We start from the raw sequence: 8,196 nt of genomic DNA, 5'->3' as shown, positions 1-8,196 counted from the left end.
AAGAGTGAGAAAACACTATGCAATATTTTATTAAATGATGAGAGAATTGAACAAGTTGATAAGTTCGTATACCTTGGTAGCTTATTTAATAGGGACGGGAAGTTAGATGAGGAATTAGATAGACTAATAAGTGAAGGTAAGAAGGTTATTGGTAGAGCAGGTCCCCTTATCAGAAGTAAAAACATATCAAATACAGCTAAAATGGCAGTAGATAATTCTATATTTGTACCGACTGTGCTATACGGTAGCGAGACATGGACTTATCAAGAAAAAGATAAGAGTAAAATTAAGGCAATTGACATGAGATTCATGCGCATAATATGCGGGAAACCCCTAATGGACAAAGTAAATAACGAGATAATTCTAAAAGATTGTGGTGCAGAAGAGACGCTAGTAGACACATGGAAAAGAAATCGTTTAAGATAGTTCGGACACGTTCAGAGAATGCCAAACGAAGGACTAACGAAACAAGTGTATCAAGGTAAAGTAAATGGCAGCGTGCCCAGAGGTAGACCGCGGAAAGAATGGTTAGAATGTGTGAATGAGACCCTAGTTAGAAGAGACATAAGAAGTCACAGAAACACGAAAGCCTGCATGAAAAAATGCATGGACATAAAAGAACCTAGAGAAGTATGCCAGGACAGGAAAGTATGGCGGCAAATAGTTAATAAAAAGAGTGTCAGCAGAGTGAATGAGGCCTGAAACAAATACCTTGGCTACTAATGGACCCAAGTGGGGAACCTTACATAACGACTTCGTGAGGTCACGCCTACCCCGAAAGGGAAATGGCTTAATGGTGTAATAATAACCTTCATTTGCAAATTATAAAAACAACTGAAGGTAAGTTAATTACCAATTGGTTTAAAAAAGCTTCATGGTCTGGAAGATATCTTAATTTTAATTCCCATCATTTATATTTTCAAAAGGTCGGCCTGATAAAATATTTAATCGATAGATACATACAATTGAGTGACATTAGGTTCAGGAAAGAAAACATGGATCAAATTAAAATTACTTTAGTTCTAAACATCTAACATCTTCGCACATACTGTAAGGCCGTCGTCCTTCTCCAAACAGTCTGTACTGTACTCTTTCATGCTGTCATTCTTCACTGGATCGGTCTTTCATTATGCTTCACCTGAAGGAAGAAATAACAGGTTTGCCAGCTGATATTTGGATGATTGTCAACACATTTAATTTTAGATCTCATCGATTTCTAACCTTCTCCAGTGGTAAGATGACAACTTTAATTTACCCATAATGCGAGAGGCTCATTCTGGCAAACAAAATAATAATAATTCAGACCGTAGTATTTCTGTGATGATTATTGCCATTTTATTAATAATTATGCTCTCGTACAATCAAATTTGCTCGCCTTGTCAGAGCACTTTAAAACTAACGTAAATCAGTTCTTTAATTCGCAAATTAAGACTTTTCAATGTTATCTGAATTATCAGCAGCTTTCAATTTAAATTGCTTCTTTTGTTAAAATGGATCCATTATTCTCTGAGTTATCAGAGATTTCTCATGCTATTCTACGCACTGAAACCAATTTTAAGAAAATTGGAAAAGCCAATATAACAGTGGCTACTTTCAGATCACAGATAGAACTTCTTGACCAACGCTGGAAATTAAAGCTGAAACTACGTCGGCTGAGCGTGAGAAATTGAAATATTTCACAAAGCCGAAGTATCTCGCTATTGAAGATGCTTATCTCAATGCGCGAGATTTTTTATATAACCAATTGGTCTTGCTTACTCCTGAGACTAAGGCTAATGAAAGTTTAAATCAGTCTCAAATTATTCATCATGATGCCTTGCCTGTTAGACTTCCTCAGATCACTTTACCGGAGTTATCCGGAGACTACAAGCATTGGGATAATTTCTGCGATTTATTTAATGCTTTAATAATTCAAAACGATTCCTTGCCAAATGTAACAAGATTACACTATTTGAAATTGTCCTTAAAGAGCGAAGCTGAAGGTTTTTAAGACATCATTCGATAACTGAAGCTAATTTTATCTCCACTTGGGAGTCGCTAAATACTAGATTTGACAACAAGAGAGCTTTAATCTCATATCATTTACAAGCCTTTCTCAGTCTTCGTAATGTGTCGAATAATATTCTGGAAGACTTAAAAAACTTACGCGATAAAGCAAATGAGTCTTTGGCGGCTCTCAATAATCTTAAACGCTTAACAGAACATTGGAGTGATTTACTTGTTTTTATAATGGTTAAAAAGTTTGATATTAATACTCTCAAGGAATGGGAGATGCATATTGGTTCTAGCACCGATTATCTTACTTATCAACAACTTGACTCATTTTTGGAGACTCGCATACGTATTTTGGAGGCTATTAAAGCTTCAAAACCTGGTGCAAGTTCTCAAGAAAAGACTAGGGCTTCAAAACAATCGGGAGTTAGGAGAAACAATGCAACATCTAGCTTAAATTGCCTCCTTTGTAAGGATAATCACTTTTTATTTAAATACAACCAATTCAAAGCTCTGTCCACAATTCCCTGTTGCATAACCGATGGTAATAATTCAAATCCCACCTTACAACCAACTAACTCTGCATTGGTTACTTCTCAATTGGCAGTTTCAGGTTCTCTCGATTCACAATCAAATGATCCCGGCAATTCCACCGTGAAGGTGGGGGTGAATCATGTAGCGCTTAAAGATGCTGACGATAAAGTTTCGTTTCATTTTCTGAATAATCATCCAAATTTGTCGCGCTCAACCTTATTCGCTACGGCTGTTATTTCCACCAAAGCCGAAAATGGAAGAAGTCACAGATTAGAGTTTTACTGGATTAAGGATCTGAATGCCTTTTTTATTACCGAGAGAGCAATGAAAATATTAAGTCCACGCTACAAAAAGGTTAAAGCAGTTATGTATGAGGTTAGAGGAGTTAATATTGGTTCTTCAAGAAAGTTAGCTGAATTTAATTTAATTCCTACAGAAAAGAACTGTCTTCAAGTCTACACCCAAGCTTTAGTATTATTACACCTTACATCATATGCTTCTCCTGTAAGATCTAACGTGGGAAATGAAGATCAATTAAAAGAGTTAGGGTTAGCAGATCAAAATCCCTTTAGTTCCCATCAAGTTAATTTGATTTTAGAAGCCGATAAATATGGCTCATGTTTACTTCCTGGTCACCAAACGGGTATTTTGGGTTCTCTTACTGCGCAAAGTACCGTTTTTGGTTGGATATTATCTGGGCCGGTTTCAGTCATAAATAAAATAGAACTTAACATTTCAGTTACAGCACATCAGGCTATTTCAAGAGAAGTCTTGCATGAATACTTAACAAGGTTCTGGGAGTTAAAGCAAGTTCCCTTTAAAAATACTTTGACAGATAGCGAGATGTTTTGTAATGAGCATTTCGCCACGAATTACCAACAAACAAAAGAAGCACGTTACATGAAACGCTCACCTTTCAAAAATGGTCCTCCCATAAAAATAGGTGCATCCTTGGAGAGAGCTAAGATCGTTTTGAATAAAGTACTTTGTCGCTTATCAGAGAAATCGGAATTATTGTTACAATACTCCAGTTTCCTATCAGAATATGAAAACCTTGGACACATAGAACTTCTTCAAGAAAAGGAATTGGATAGTTTTCCACAAACTGTGTATTTTCCTCTTCACCCTATCTTAAGAGAAAGTAGTTCCACTACTAAGTTGAGGGTTCTTTTCAACGCTTCCAGTTTAACTTCCAATAATTCCTCCTTGAATTCTCATCTTCACATTGGTCCCAAGATTCTCAATGATTTGGTTTCAATCATTATGAATTGGAGATCGCATCGCTTTATTTATATGGCTGACATTGAAAAAATGTTTAGATAAAATGCTAGTTGACCCTCGGAATTGGGACTATCAAAGAATTGTGTAGATTTCTCCTGATAAAAGGCTCGTCGCTTATACACTTTTAAATATTACTTACGGTACTGCCTGTGCTCCTTATTTGGCTAACAAAGTGCTTAAGCAGTTACCTTATGATGAAGGAAATATATTTCCTTTAGCCCAAGGAAAATATCCTTCCAATTGGCCTGTGTTTGTTGCCAATAGAGTTTCCCTAATTCATGAGCTGGTACCTCGCGCGAAATGGCGATACATTTCTACTAAAGACAATCCGGCCGACTGCGCTACACGGGGACTCACGCCCGAACAATTGCTAAGGTATTCCTCATGGTGACAAGGCCCACCTTGGTTAACTTTGCATTCCTCAAAATGGCCTGAATATCGCCACGCAGCCCCCTCACAATCAAATTTAGAACAGCGGCCACTTGAGAGTCATCATGTTTTGAGTGTGATCCAAAATCCATTCTTAAGGTTAGCTGGAAGACTGAGGCATGCTACTATCAGTTTTGATGAGAAGCATCCTATCATTTGCCGCGTCACCACATAAGTGAGCTTATCGCCACGCATGCTGACCTTTGATCTTTACACGGTGGTCAGCAATTAACTTTACATTCGCTCAGACAGCGTTACTGCATTTTAGGAGCTCGCTCTTTGGTTAAACGACTGATCAAAGGTTGCCTGGAGTGCAGGCGTGAGAGAGCGGTTTTGTCTCAACAACTTATGGGGAACTTACCTGAATTTGGAGTTGTACGCGAGCTGTCCATTTAGAACTCGTTTCTGATTATTCATCCGCCGCCTTTCAGCGATTTTCTTCGAGGCAAGGAAGACCTGCACACTTGTACAGTGATAAAGGTACGACATTTCACGGTGCTGATGAGGAATTAAAAAATTGCCTTTTGAATCTTAGACTTGATGCTAATTTGCATGATGCGTTCGCAATTCAAGGTATTTCTTGGCATTTCAATACCTCCTTCCGCTCCTCATTTTGGGGGTTTATGGAAGGCTGGAGTTAAAGAGTTTTAAACGCCATCTAAAACTAATTGTAGGTGCACATACTCTTACATACGAAGAGTTTTATACCCTTCTTACTCGTGTAGAAGCTTGCCTCAATTCCCGTCCTATTGCTCCTCTTTCAAATGATCCTGAAGACTTTTCCTATCTTACACCTGGCCATTTTCTGACTGGAACCCCTTTGACCATCATTCAAGAACCCTCATTGGAATTTACTTCGGAAAATCGTTTAAATCGATGGCAGTTAGTACAAAAAATTGTAGAGATTTACTGGAGAATATGGGCTGTTGATTATTTACAGTCTTTACAGAAACGCTACAAATGATTCAACAAAGAGCTAAATCTTGTGATCGGTGATATCGCTCATGTGAAACATGATTCGTTACCGCCTTCTAGAATGATTGTTAGGCCGTATAATTAAATGCTACAAGGGCAAGGACGATTTAGTACGTTCTGTTCGCGTAAAAACTGCCAGTTCGGAATACGAACGTCCGATTACTCAGATTTGTCTGTTACCAGTCAGAGCGGAAGAAATGAGCGAAATCTGAACATCTATTATTGATTACATTAAAAAAAATATTATTCTGTAAACTTAGTGGATTATGGCGGGCGGCTAAGACTATTAAATTTTAGTTACATTTATACTGTTTCCTTACAGCGGGCGGCATTTGCGTTGTTGATAAATACTCGATTAGGCACTTATTGTTTTCTTTTCATGGTGCAGTTACCATTCACGAGGCGGGCGGTATGTTTAAAGTTCTAATGTTTCGTCTTTATGAGATTTTCTGCGATTGAAAATTATTAAATTTATCACCATCGCCTATTTCGAAGTTATTTTCGGTTTCCGTATTATTTAAATGAATGTTTGAAGTCACGTGATTTCTCAGTTTGAGTATGTGATGATAGCCTTATCGCTTGAGAAAACCAGTGTGCGAGCAGTAGTGAATTGTGATAGATCGTTGTCCGATCTTTTCGTATCAGTAAAGTAATTAACTGAATAAAAACATTAAATCTTGCATCTTACAAAAATGTTTATATAAACGAGTGAGTGATCTGTGTGGTTCTCAGAAATGGTCTTAGTCTGCCAAGTATTCTATACTTGAAATAAAACTTGAACTATTCATTATTTCTGACGATTCTTCTCTGTCTATTCCTGATCTGGCAAAATTAACTATTTCTAAACTGAAACATTAAACACTCGTGAAACAGGTAGAAGATTAAAAACTAGAGTTTCGGAACATATAAATTATTGTAGAGTTGGAAATTTCAATACAGGTCTTTCACAACATTGTTGGAACTTAAACCATTATTTTGATTTTGATTTTAGCAATATTCACATTCTTGCAAGGGAGAAAAATACATATAAAAGAATCATAATAGAATCCATTTTTATAAGCATATATCACAATGTTTCGATATACTTACAGGCACAAATCATGAATGTCGACAAAATATATCAAAGTATTATAAAATAAACAAAGCCAAGTTAAGATTTCAGTTACTTTGGCGCGCTTTCCTCATTCGCAGTTCCTTTAAAATTACGCCTTTATTCTGTATTCATAAATTTACTACCTTAATGTATGTCTCTTGTCTACTATGCTATATGTTCGTCGTTTAACACTGTAAAGATTTTTCCGGCAATTTAGATGTAGTTTCTTTTAAAAAAAGCCTCTTCAGTTTTTATGAGGCTTTTCTATTATATGTTTTTCGTACATTTTAATTTAGTTTGGTGATATTTTTTATGAAGTTTGCAGTGAAATTCTGTTCGTATAATTTTGCTTGTCAATGCGTAACGTAATCTTGCTTAGAACTGCCGTCTTAATATCTGAAAACCGAAAGAACAATTTTCCTATCATTTGAAATTATAATTATATTTTTATATAAATGTTAGAATTTATAATAATTAAGAAAATGAAAAATACATACGAGATCTTGATTTGGCGAATAGTTGAAAAAGTCCATAGAAATTACAGACCACAAAAATAAAAATAAACACTAAAAATATTAAATAACTATACATAGACATTGAACTACACGTTTTATCAGTTTAAATAAAAATATAATATTGTAGAGTAACAATAATTATAACCTATAAAAGAATCTAAATTATAAGAAATAATTTTAGAATTAGTGGAAAATATATGAAACCGTAATATAAATTACTCATTGACTTTTACCTCTAGAATTTATTAACATAACCATTTACAAAGTTATAAATGGAAAAATACTTTTTTCGCCAGACGCGCCGCCTATATTTATGGCGGCTAACTAATCTCACACCGCACCTACGTTTATAATATCTTTGTATTAGGCCTTTTAAATAGAAGTATTTAATGACCACACACGCTTCTCTGATTTTTCCATTTTTGCACAAGCAATCGAGGTTTATTGTTCAGTAGGCTCACAAATGTATATTAATAGAGAAATCGACTTGAAAATTGATATCCAAGCTAGTGAGCTATAGTGCTATAGAATACAAGCTAGAATAAATACCTGCTGGCACTATCTCTAGGACAGGTCAGGAACTTTTCACCTCACCCCCGTATTCTGCTAGCTATTTTCTCACTACCTGTCATTTCGCGATAACGTTGCTCTGAAACAAAATCTCCCTGTCAATTATTTACCCGTTGGCATTTGGTTTGCAAACTACGATTCCAATTAATCGCGGAACTGGGTTTTCATTACCTAAATCAGAAGCATGCAAGTTATTATTTTGGGAAATCCAAATGAGCAAAAGCTCACGAATTGAACAAGGGGTTTATCAAAAGTGGGTTTAAATTCCGACAAGTAAGATTCCGAATGGCATTTAAATTCGATGCGTAACCCGCGCAATAATTTGGATAATCTTCATCAACGAATACCTTCGAAAAAATTCCTCCACCTTCGGATCTTCGATTATACGGAGTATGTAATGGGGGTTCTACAGGATTGACGGTGTGACGCTACTCAATCTCATTTTGATTCGGTAATAATGGTCTCTCTGACAAACTACTTTGCTGGGAGAACACTTTGTCGAATAGGGTGGTGAAAATTTATAACTTGCGTTCTAAGACGCTGTAATTATGATCAAGACCAGCGGTGGCTGACCCAGGTCCGATAGGGGTCGTTGCACGTGAACCTCTTTTTCTTCCCTTACCTATGGTGAGATCAGTGTTAGACGTATTAACTGGCTCAATATTAATTCGACAGCTTTTTGATATTCAGCTTTTTTGATCTTTCTCTTCGGGGGTGAATGAAACATAAAAAAATTCAACGCTGAGCCAGGTCCAATTCACTATCTGGAAAATGTATGGGTCCTAAATAATTAATTAATCAATCAAT

At 36.2% G+C, this 8,196-nt stretch overlaps 1 long non-coding RNA gene across 1 annotated transcript in view; it reads right to left on the bottom strand.

Moving 5' to 3' along the window:
* The window catches only part of LOC117170370, a 19,157-nt gene extending 12,611 nt beyond the window's left edge, over positions 1-6,546 (bottom strand). Inside the window, exon 1 of the long non-coding RNA XR_004466775.1 lies at positions 6,301-6,546. This is a non-coding gene — a long non-coding RNA (uncharacterized LOC117170370). The remainder of the gene's footprint in view (positions 1-6,300) is intronic.
* Between the last annotated feature and the right edge of the window lie 1,650 nt (positions 6,547-8,196).

This window comes from Belonocnema kinseyi, chromosome 3 (genome assembly GCF_010883055.1).
Source record: "Belonocnema kinseyi isolate 2016_QV_RU_SX_M_011 chromosome 3, B_treatae_v1, whole genome shotgun sequence".
NCBI lineage: Eukaryota > Metazoa > Arthropoda > Insecta > Hymenoptera > Cynipidae > Belonocnema > Belonocnema kinseyi.
The sequence above is the reverse complement of the archived record's forward strand: the minus strand, read 5'-3'. Positions and strand labels throughout refer to the sequence as shown.